Below are 12,728 nucleotides of genomic sequence, written 5' to 3'. Positions count from 1 at the left end.
GACCCATCTATGTCCTATACATTCTATAATTCACTTTCCGTATTTACACAGTTTATACCTAAGGATTGACTAGCTTTTGTCATCATGTCCTTGCTTACCTATTTGGGTTGGGTTATTTTGGTTTAGCTTCATACTAGTGCTTCACATTAATCAACGAACACGATGAGGTTTATCTATGATACGTTGTTTCCCGTTTATTATGATGATATACTTGTGGCATTTGAGGGGACTCGAGCGGTTTCTCGAGTGCCTCTCCGTAAGGACCTGTTCGTTGGATGACCACCCGGGAAAACAGTGCAACCATGAGGGTGGAATGAGACGCACTTAGCTTAATGATTAGAGGAACTGGGGTGTAGTTCGCTTCGCCGACGTGCCGTTAATGGGGCTCGGTGTATGCGGCTCGCTCTGCCAAGGTTGGTTTGCCCCTTGGGGAGGAGTGCGGTACATTTAGGAAACCTAACATGTGGCTACAGCCCCGGGGAATCTTTGTAAAGGCTACATAGTGATACCCTGCCAGGCCACCTAGGTAGTGGTCAATGGAGAGTAGTTCTCTCCGAGCAGAAAGGGAATCACGACTGTTGGGTAAAGTGCGCAACCTCTGCAGAGTGTTATGAAACTGATATATCAGTCGTGCTCGCAGTTATGAGCGGCCAAGGGAGCTCCATTGATTAGAGATACTTGATTAGAAATGGTTGGATTACAGGTGGTGACGAGGATGATGTTTATGACTATGGTAATGGTAAGAGGTATTCTTTCTGTTTGGAAAGGGTACTTCTAGGTTAACAACTTGGGTTAATACTAAAATCTGGCTCTCTCTACTAGTAATAATAATCAGACCAACTAAAAGCAAATGCTTGACTTAACCCCACATAAAGCTAGTCCACTACAGCCAAACAGGACATTTGCTGAGTATGTTGATGTGTACTCACCCTTGCTTTACACGCCAACCCCCCCTTCCCCAGGTTGTCCACGTTGCAACCACTGCTTAGGAGAAGATGAAGCCGTGGAGGAAGACTTCTAGGAGTTCCAAGAGTACGACGAGTTTTAGGCGTGGGTTAGCGACAACCCCCAGTCGGCTGCCTGTGAAGGCCGCGTGTATCTATGTTTTGTTTTTGCACTTTGATTATTGTTAAAGACTATGTGGATGTCTCAGATATATGATGTAATCGACTATTATTTCCCTTTATGTTATTATTTGAGCATTGTGCTATGATGAGTCATTTATGTAATCGCTGTGTACGTGAATTACTGATCCTGACACGTACATGGTTCGCATTCGGTTTACCTTCAAAACCGGGTGTGACAGAGGTAACCCGGTTAATCAAACTCTCTACCGTTCTATGATTGGTAGTTTATTGTATATTACCGCATCTAGGCCCGATATCATGTTTAGTGTCTGCATGTGTGCTAGATTTCAATCAAATCCTAAGAAAGCTCATCTTCGTGTTGTTAAAAGAATTCTTAGGTATCTCAAGCACACCCCAAGCGTTGGCCTTTGGTATCCCAAAGGAGCTACTTTTGACTTAATTGGCTATTCCGATTCGAATTATGCCGGTTGCAAAATTGATAGAAAAAGTACTTCTGGGGTGCCATTTGCTTGGGAGATCACTAGTATCATGGACATCCAAAAAGAAAAATAGTGTTTCCTTGTCAACCGTCGAAGCGGAATACATTGCCGCGGGTGCTTGTTGCGCACATATTTTGTATATGAAACAAACTCTTCTAGACTATGGTGTAGTTCTAGAAAAGGTACCTTTGTTGTGTGATAATGAGAGTGCTCTTAAAATTGCTAATAATCTTGTACAACACTCTCGCACAAAGCACATTGATATCCGTCATCACTTCCTTAGAGATCATGTTGCGAAAGGAGACATCATTTTAGAAGGAGTGAGGTCGGAAGATCAATTAGCGGATATTTTCACTAAGCCACTTGATAAAACCCGCTTTTGCATGTTGAGAAATGAATTAAATATACTTGATCTCAGAAATTTTATTTAAGATCTCAAATGGTGTTGTCAAGCTTGCATTTCATGTTTAAATTTCTTGTATTGCATCTAGGGCTTGTCTAACCTAGTTAAGATATCGCCAATAAAGTGAGTGAAAAAGCTTAACTCGGGCTCAAACTTGACAAGTCTTAGTTTAAAGCTTTTAATACCTAAATTCCTACTTACTATGCAATTGTTGGTTTTTGAGATATGCATGAGGCACTACACTTAGGGAGAGTATTCAAAACTCAAATCATTCATGAAAACCCCTAGTGCAAAGCCAAAATGCAAATCTCACCATTTGCCTATTTTCTCTAAAAATTATCTAGCCTATGGCAAAATATTTTGAAAATTATGAGAAAATATATGAGGGAGCCAATACCTGTCCCAACAGGTGTTCTTTTGTGTGATTATAAGTTGGGATTTGGTTTGGTTGAAAACTAGATAGAAAATTTGAAAAATTTCAAAATTCCCTCTGTCTGGGCTCACCGGATAGTCCGGTGTGCACCGGACACTGCACTGTGCACTGTCCGATGCACCGGCCGCCGCGCGCGCGGATCCCTTTCTCCTGTGCACCGGACATGCACTGTAGACTGTCCGGTGCGCCCATAATGTGTTTTAAAAAGAGGGCCCCCAGCTCGTGCCCGGGCCAGAAGCCACAAGTCCTCTCTGTTCTCTGGCCTTTCTCACTCTCTGCGGTTCTCCTCCCTCTCTGGCATTATCTCTCGCCGGCGGCGATCCTCCGGCGACCAAGCTGTGCTCGGGCCTTGCTTCCTCTCCCTCTGGTGAGCTGCCCGTGCACCTTCCTCCCTCCTTGGTATTTCTCTGGTCAGTGAGCCTGAGTTTTACCACCTTGATCCAATTCAAATTCTTGTTAAAGTTCTGTGAATCAAGTGCATGAATGAGTCCCTAGTCCTCTCTTGGATCCTCCTGCAGGTCTTGAGCTCCCTTTGGGAGGGTTTCACAACCTAAAATAGACATTTCATCCAAACCCTAGAACACCGCACGCCACGTGCTCGATGAAATGCCCAAACCAGCCAAAAATGCTCCAATCGATCCCAAATTTGTGAGGCACCTTCAAAATACCTCTAGTAACATAGTCGCAAAATCTCACGCCAATCCGATATCCCATGCTTCAATTTTACACAAATCCCCGTTTTTAGCGATCGATTCCGAGCCGAGTGCCCAAATTCCATTTTCTTCGCCTCAAATCAAACCAAGCGCACACTTCACTCATATTTATCCATATAAACCTATTCGTGAAGTATCGGCTCAATTCCAAATCATTTCATGCCTCATTTTCAATTTCAAACCTCATGTGGCACTATTTCACGTTCAAACGCCGTTTTCGCGTCGTTTGACCTCTCGATCACCATATCTCTCGATTTATGTGCCGCCCCATCTCGCAACAACGCGCGCGTACTCCTATCCGCAAGTCGTCCGCCATGTGGGACCCGAAGACCAGGCCGTCGGTTTCAACCACTATGACCGAAGTTGCGGGCGCATTCGTCGGCAAACCCAGTCTTCGCGCGCGGCCATGGCGGCATCCCCTAGGACGCGCGTGGACTAGGCCTCGACAGCTATATAGGTGGGACCACTTCATCAGCCAAACCCCCAACCTCTGTAGAACTTCTTTCCTCGCCTGGGAACAACTTCGCCGTACTGGCCGCCGAGATCCGCGGGCGCTGGAGTCGATTGCTCACAGGGCGCCGGTTGTACCGTGTGTATTTGAGGCCATACCGAAGCCGGAGCTACCCTCTCATCGCCCCTATGTCTGCACCCCCTGGTCTGGTGCCATGCGAAGGGAGAGAGAGAGAGGAAGCAGTGCCGCCGCCGGCCCAATTTCGTGTTCTCCGACGTTGCGTCCACGATTTCGGCCCTGTGAGTCTCGCCGTGCGTCGGGGATTGAACCGGGGAGCTCCCTGCTGAGGATTGGCGGCCGAAGCCCTCGAATTTCGTCGTCGTGGTGCGAACTCCGCCGTGCGTCCGCCAAACTTCGTGGGGTGGTTCGTCCAGTGCCTGAATCAAGGTAAGAACCCATCCATCTAGTTCGCTTTACGCTTCTCTATGCATAGCACCCGAAGAATTTGGCTATGGGGCCTGGTTTGTGCGCGTGCGGTGTGCTCCGGTGGAGCTCCGCCGTAGTATGTGGGCGCGCCGCCGTGGCTCGGTCTGGGAGGGAGGAGGATGACTCGTTGGCCATTGATTCCCATGTGGACGACTAGGAATAGATTTCGTGCGTTTGACGCCTAAGCCGTTGATCCGTGCGCGTGCGGCTGGGATTAGTTGGCGCATACCCATTCAATGCATTAAATCCTTGATGTCAACCAACGATCGGACGGTTTTGGAGTCACGTGATGCTCTGACCGTGGATCCCAGATCCAAGGGCTGATAACGCATACCGGTTCAAGGGAAGTAGCATCTAATCTGGGCGGTTGGTGCGCGATCGGACGACCAGTAGTATTCCATACCCCTTCGGCCATATCACTTTGCATAAGAGCCCCCGTATTATTTAATAATCAACCCACAGTCCAACGTCTGGCGCTCTATGTCATGGGTTGTTTGACGCAGAGACCCCTACATTATCTGTTTTTGTGCGCGCAGTCCAAACAGAGATTAAATCAGGAAATTAATTTAAGAAATGAATTTTTAATATGAAAACAATCCCAGAACTTGTAAAATTCATATAAAATTCATTTTAGCTCTTTTTCAGTTCATTCCAGTCCCTATAATTTTGTAATATTATTGTTTGTCACCTAGTGTCACTGTTTTGACATGAATGTCACAATAAAATTTATATCCTATTTAATCTTGTACAAGACACATAGAATCTCTGAAAATGCATAATTTAAAATCTATGATTCCGATTTGATCCGTTCAAGTTGCGTTAGTCTCGTATAAATATATAATATGCAATAACAACATTTATTGTGCTATGTCACATTCTTTTATAATTAGATCTTTATTTAACGTGTGTTGGTTAGTCTTGTTAAATTGCTTACCATTATAACCTACTAGAATAAAATATGTGGTCAACGTGTAACTTAGATTAATGTTGAGATAATTATTTATAGAATATTCTCCCATATGAGATATTCTAACCAATTTATAATATATTTTATTATTTTAACCACATAGATATTCTATAAAATCATAACTCCTTACTCGTAACTCCGATCTTAGTGGTTCTCGTTCCCACGATCTCGTAGCAACGTGTAGATTATTATTATTCAGTTTGTACTTATGTTTGGTGTAATGTTAATTTTGTATATACACTGTTTGTTTATATTGCTACGACTAGAAGTGCAGTCATGAGGATCTAAAGAATCACCCTGGTAACTGGAATCTCAAGTGCCAGGCAAGTTGTGCCCTTGACCACATTTATTACCCAATAATGTTCTTTATTATCACTATTTTTGCATAAGTTTAATTTTGATGAGACCCAATAGGTCACCCTAGTCTGTTTATCCTGTTTACCTTGTTTACCCCTGAATCACTTGGGTAGTTTTGATATCGCTTTATATGGCTTTGGGATAATATTTTATTATATCCATGTTCCAATTATTTTGTTATGTTATTTATGTTCATGTCAAGATCATTAAATGTTAATTGGAACATGGAGCTTAAATTGAGAAACACATGCCACCACAAGGGTTTAATGGGACACTCTTGGTTGACTCATTAGGAAAGCTAGTGGAAGACTACCTTACCCGAAAGGGGCAAGGGCAGTAGGGGATTGCATGCAAGGAGGTTCTCGGGTTGATTTTGCTGTGATGGCGGTCAGACGGGGGATTCTTGCAAGTGCTCTTTCCATAAACTGTAGCAGGTTTTCGGAAGCTAGTGGAACTTTGTAAAGGCCTCGTAGTGGATCCCTAGCCATTCACCTCGGTAGTGTCTAAGGGACTTGCAAACTCTGGCGACATGGGATACACGACTTGTGGGTACATGGTACAACCTCTGTAGAGTGTAAAACTGGTATACTGGCCGAGCTCACGGTCATGAGCAACTCAGGACTCTCGCATGATTAAATTATAGAACCTAAACTCAATTTGTCATATGCATTTGCATGGGATTATGTATTAATTTTGTTCTATTATTATTTGTTATGGTTTGGTATTTACTTACATCTAGTAGTTGCTAATAAAATTTTGACCAACTTATTAAAAGCAATGCTTAGCTTTAACCCCTATTGTTGATCAGCCTTACACACCACATGAACTCTCACCTTGGTGAGCTCATGCACATTATTTCCCACAACTTGTTGAGCGATGAACATGTGTGAGCTCACCCTTGTTATCTCATACCCCCCACAGGAGAAGAACATGTGGTTCGAGAGGAGCCACACCACGAGGAGTTCGATTCGATCTAGGTGGTGTCTCCTAGTTGACTTTCTGGCGCCAAGGATGGATTTTAGATCCTGTTATATTTATCTTTTATTTTGTAAGACTTCCGCTATGTAATAAATACTCTTATTATTGTGATATTTATCTCTATACACTCTGTTATTATATGTTGTCTTCTTTGGCGCATGTATGAGATGCACCCGGCTTTGTTCCTTAAAGCCCGGGGTGTTACAGTTACACACTCTTTCTGTCAAAGATTATTGAGTACAACTAACCATCTTCTCTATTGACAGAAATTTCAAAACAAACTACTCTCACAAATCTTGTAGGGTTGTCATCAATCACCAAAAGGGGGAGATTGAAAGCATCTAGGCCCCTGGTTGGTTTTAGTGATTAATGACAATGTAATGTTATATGTGACTAGTGTGTGTTTTGCAGAGACAAATGGTAAGTTAGGTCACATTACAGGTAGATGTACTACAATGGTGAAAACAATCCCGGTGACAAGAACTTAAAGCGACGAAACAAAAAGTGAAGGTCTTCGTATTCCGAGTGTCAAGGAGTTGCGGACACTCGTGATATAGTTAGGTCTTTTATTTTGTTTTAGCCGTACTATAAAGAGGGGTTGTCGATGAGTAGTTTGACCAAGAGAGTTCTAGTGTAGTATTGGTGCATAATCACACTCACATATAGTGCTAGGTGTCACTCTAGAACATACTCACGAGTTAGAACGAAAACTGATATGAAAAACAACAGAAAATAGAAGTTAGGGTTTCTGTCTGTGGGGCACCAGACTGTCCGGTGCGCCCTCTGTCAGGTGGGGCCAGGTTGGTCCGGGGAAGGGTTTTCCCCCGCGCAGAAACCCGAGAGCGCGCTGTTCACAAGTTGAATTTTAGTGGCACACCGGACAGCGCACCAGACAGTGACTGTTCACTGTCCTGTGTGCCATCTGCCCAACGGCTAGCTGTCAGAACTAGCCGCTGGAGTCGATCGTTAGCGCGCTGGTGGCGCACCGGACTGTCCGGTGCTCCCATGCACAACACATTGCTGGTAACGACTAGTTGGTGGGTGAGGGCTATTTATACCCCCTCCACCCACCATATTCATTGTCTTGCTGCCCACATTTACTCCTACACTTTAGTAGAGCATTTCAAGCACCACAAAGCTAGTGAGGTGATTAAAGAATCTTAATCCCGCATTTGGACCTCATTAGCGCTAGCGAAAGCCACCTAGAGCACACACCACTTGCATTAGGCTTCTCTTGGTCAAGTGAAAGTCTACGGCTTGTTACTCTTGGTGATCGGCATCACCTAGACGACTTGGTGGCGTTGGGAGCTCGGTGATCACTATGGAGATCTTGTTGGTGACCCGACTCAAGTTTGTAAGCGGTCGTGAGGGATCCACCGCGCCGGAGTGGCAAAGGATCATCTCGTAGTGAGCACTTGGTTCTTGCGAGGACCAAGGGGGAGTGATACCCTTGCGCGGGTGCTCCAACGAGGACTAGTGAAGAGTGCCGACTTTTCGATACCTCGGGAAAAAATGGAGGTGTCTTCTAAACCTTGCTCTACATTCCGCACTTAATTCAAGCATCTTACATTGTGTATTTGTTTAGCAAGTATTTGAAGTATTGTCTTAGCATTATTGTATTTGTAGTATTATTCTATTAGTGCTAGTTGTTGGGGTGAAGTTGGGCTCTTGCTTAGGTTTTAATTAGTGTTGATTTTTAGAAAAGCCCAATTCACCCCCCTCTTGGGCATCGTGATCCTTTCAATGGTAATTTACTATGTGCCATAGAAAGATATGCCAATAATCAGATGTACCATGTAGCATGGTAGAAGTGGCTACTGAATCATATGACAGCTGGTACTGGTTCCTAGGTTTGTTACAGAAAAACTTGAATATCATAAATGGAGGTGAAGGATGGGTTCTAATATCTAACCAATAAAAGGGATTACTAGAAGTTGTTGTGGAGTTAGTGCCAAATGCAGAACATAGAATGTGTGCTTGACACATCTATGCAAACTGGAGGAAGAAGTATAGTGACAAGAAGTTGTAGAAGTGGTGGAGCTGTGCTAAAAGTTCTTGTAAAGTATTATTCAACTACAATGGAGCCTTGCTTGCCCAAGACAGTCCAAAAGGAGCTAAAGATATGATGTCCACTTGCGAGAGAGAGAGAGAGAGATCGGCTTTCCCCAGGTCGACATGATGGGTCTTATGTAGGGTCGTGCGTGGTCGTACCCCGGTATGGCGCTGTCCATCGTGCTAGTCCTTGTAGCGAGTCTGTCATTGACGTCCTAGCGGTAGTGTGTGGTAGGTTCTGTGAGTCAGTCTCAGGGCACGGTCGTATGTGGTGTGGCTTCGCTTATCGTTGTGTGTCCCGCGTCACCTTCCGTCGTACGTGGACACACATACACTCGGTATTGGCGTGCTGCCCCTTTTTCGAGATGTTGGTCACTGTTGATACTCTGGTGTTGAGGTATCCTATGACCGAGGCTAACTGACCCCACAAGGCAACTAGGGTATGCTTGAACCCTTCGTGGGGGCATACTATCATGCTGATGGTGACTCTCTGTCACCCGTCTTCAGGGGCGGATCCAACAGTGGGGCAAAGTAGGTCATGGCCCCACCTCAATTTCTTATCTCCTTATATATACACGTTGAATGTACTGTAAAAATAGCAAGTATATGAGGCCAAAACTACACTGAACAGGTCACTTCCATCGTTCTAGTCTACCGTCCAACTTCACAATCTGCTAAATACAATCTCCAACAATATCCTTTATATACATTCTCTATATTCATCATTTACGATCTCCTATAAAATATTCCCTCTTGTATATCTAATCTCTCTCCTGCAGCGTCCACTAAATTTCATCCTCTATAAATAAATACCTATATTAGACACATTTTACTTCAATTTTCCGTACATATGTATTTGTCATACTCTCAAATGTATTATACATATTTTAGTTTTGCTAAATTTGTTGATTAAAGTATTAAAATGAATAGAGGAGAGAAACTATATATATGAAGGATCCAACAATGTCCCCTAAATTTAGAGGACACTGTTGACGTGTAGAGTACGAGAATCTCTCCTAAAATTTAGGATATAAAACGTCATAGCACATCTGTTGGAGAGAGTCTAAAACAGCCTACTCTTAGTGTGTCACCCTACTCAATCGACCATTGTGCAAACAAGAGTTTTAACAATTAAATATTAGAAGAATATCTAATCTAGATGAAATAGTTTTAAATCTAAAATTAAAAAGACAAATTGATGAGTATGATAAAAATGTTCAAGATGAAGCGAGAAAGATGTACATTCAAATTCTAGCTTTTACCGTACGGTCACTAGTTTCTATATGCAATATTACATGTGCCTTACGGTCTTGTCTAGTTATTTTGCGATTTTGTTTGGCCCCACCTAAATTTATGTCCTACGTCCGCCACTGCCTGTCTTGCATGCTGCGCGCACATATGGGCATGGCTTGGTGATGACGCGCCTTGCCGCAACTAACGTGTGCTCGTAGCATTGGACTTGGATCTCCGCCTCGCATGCTTGCTCGATGGAGACTTGGTCGGTCGCTTCGGCTCGTAGTCTTTCTCAACGAAGACTTTGTCGGCTGCTCCGCCTTACAGGCTTGCTCGACGGGGACCTGGTCGGTAAGGACGTTATGGGTCTATTTTAGGTACCCTGCCTCCGAGTACCCGACATGTTGGATTTGTCCATCTTAGTAGTGTCTAGTTTAAAGTGATGGGTCGTGTGAACCAAGTGGTTCCTAGTTAATGGGTCATGTGAACTAAGTGATGTTAATGGGTGATGTGAACCAAGTGGATTTTAGTTAATGGGTCCTGTGAACTAAGTGATGTGGCCTTTAATGCTTTCATGCTAAGAAATGGATGTGATCCTGCACTTTATGTATTCCACCGTTCACACAAACTAAAATCCACAATACACATTAACCAATTCTTCGCTACATTCTTCCATCAGTAGAATATGGACTTCATCCTAGACTAACTGCACCTGACAGGAGGGCAAACACCAAAACCATAACACGAACTACAAAAACACAACGTGAATAACTGCATGACCTTCCTACAGTAGCCTTGTGCTTTAGCACTTCTTTCCCCTCGGTCTTGTGGTTCAGAATTTCTTGCAATGGTTAAGACTTGGAAGCAACCTGATTCATCAATAGACCATTAATCTTTTCCACATCTTCTAGCTTCAAACACAGATCTGCTACTTCATGCTTCAACTTGTTCAATGCATTGTGTAGATTTAATAGCGTTCCTCTTTCATGTTGTGTGTACTCACGATTAATACACATGAAATAGACACATTCCCTAGTCGACTTCATCAAAATCAAACTCAAAACAAATGAATAACACATTGTTAACCATAAACCCTAATATATATTACTGGAATGGAAACACTTACCCGAGCTCCCCTGCAACGGAAGTACCTTTGGCCGAGGTTGTCATCGATCCATGATGTCAGCTTTGCTGCCTTAGATCCACAATAGCAAAACACTGCAGGTTCATGGTCGAACGACCCCTCGGTGTATGGGACCAACAGTTCTTTCAACTCCAAACGACGACTAATGCATCTGATTCCCTTGGACCATGGAGATGACCGTGCGCTTGACAACTCCATTTCACTGTCGCTCCTCTTCCTATGCACCCAAGCCCACGCTTCGTCGACCCGGTCACCGTCGCCCCCTGTTAGTGTTCAGCTAAGATTGGCACCAAACTCCTCAATAAATCCCCTATTCCCGCCAGTTAACAGGTCGACATGCCATGTTGTACGGGAAAACCTATAAACAAGTCCACACTGTCCTACACGTCATCAAAACTAAAAAGGAAAATGACCTCAACTATTTTCTATAATCGATTTTGGTGTTTGATGACCATCACAAACCTTATGGACTAACTAGTTTGTCTAGTTCATCTTTTCTCAGGTACATAAAGTTCATATACACATATAAGGAAAATGACCCTTAGAGCAATTCTATAAGTATGGAGCAAAACAGATTTGCACCAACCTGCGGCACACTGGACAGTCTCCAGTGCCCAGGCTGGCGCGCCCCACCAAATTGGCCGCTCTCGGGAAAACACAGCGCTCCTCGGCTAAAAATCACCGGGCTATCCGGTGTGTCACCGGACTGTCCAGTGAGCCCACGAGCAACGATCGACTTCGCCAATGTTCGACTGCCACCACAGTCTGAAGCGTTAGAAGGTCAGAGACAGTCTGTGATGTCAGGTTGCACCGGACTGTCCGATGTGCCACAAGGAAAGACGAATTCAACAGTCAACTGCTCCCAACCCCAACGGTCGGCTGACGTGGCAAGCACCGGACAATGAACCGTGCAGTGTCCGGTGCGCCCGTCGATAAAGAACACAACCAACAGCTAGAATAGTGGTTGGGGCTATAAATACCCCCAACCAACACCATTCAAGTAATCCAAGCTTTCCACTCTCAACACTCAATACAAGAGCAAAGACTTCGTTCCAAAGAAACATTCAAAGCTTCCAATCCTCTACAAGTCCCACAATTAAGATAAATGATCAATAGTGATTAGTGGCTTGAGAGAGTGAGATTTGTGTTTCATTTGTTGCTATTGTTGCTTGGTTGCTTTCTGTTTCTCCTTCTAAACTTTCCAAGTGATTTGTAAAGCTAGCAAGAGACACCTAAGCGTGTGCTGATCCTTGCGGGGTATTTGTGACACGTGAGACTAAGAAGAAGCACTCAACCGGTCTAAGTAACCAATTGAGAGAGGGAAAGGGTTGAAATAGACCCGACCTTTGTGGTCTCCTTAATGGGGAGTAGGTTCATTGGAACCGAACCTCGGAAAACAAATCACTGTGTTCATTTGTGTTGATCATCACCATTCGATTTATTTCTTCCTTCTCCTCTCCCTCTCTAAAAGTTCTCTTGCTTACAATATTTTGAGTTAGCTCCCAAAGTTATCCGTATTGATTGAGCAACTCATAGCAAGAAGAATTGTATTCCACACTCTGTATTTATTTTTGAACTAGTATATGCGTAAGAAATTGTGTTATCTGTCAAGGTGAATTTGGTTCTTATATGCTTGCTAAACAAAAATGAATTATTTGCTCTAATTTATCATGTTTTGATGATGGATAACATTGGTGATATGGTAGACAAGAGATTGAAGGCTCTTAAGGATATAGAGAAAGATAAGGCTCAAATTACCTGAGCGTATAATAAGAAAGTCAAAAGTAAGTTATTCTAAGTTAGAGATATATTGTAAAAAACTATACTACTTCAATGATTAACAAGTTTAGCAAGTGGACTAGGTGGCATGAACTTACTTGAAAGTCCTCACTTAGTCTGATCATATCAGAAAATGATAAGTCCTTTTTTGCCAAATAATAATCA

Source organism: Zea mays, chromosome 5 (genome assembly GCF_902167145.1).
Source record: "Zea mays cultivar B73 chromosome 5, Zm-B73-REFERENCE-NAM-5.0, whole genome shotgun sequence".
In the NCBI taxonomy this organism is placed as follows: domain Eukaryota; kingdom Viridiplantae; phylum Streptophyta; class Magnoliopsida; order Poales; family Poaceae; genus Zea; species Zea mays.
This window is presented reverse-complemented; position numbering follows the sequence as displayed.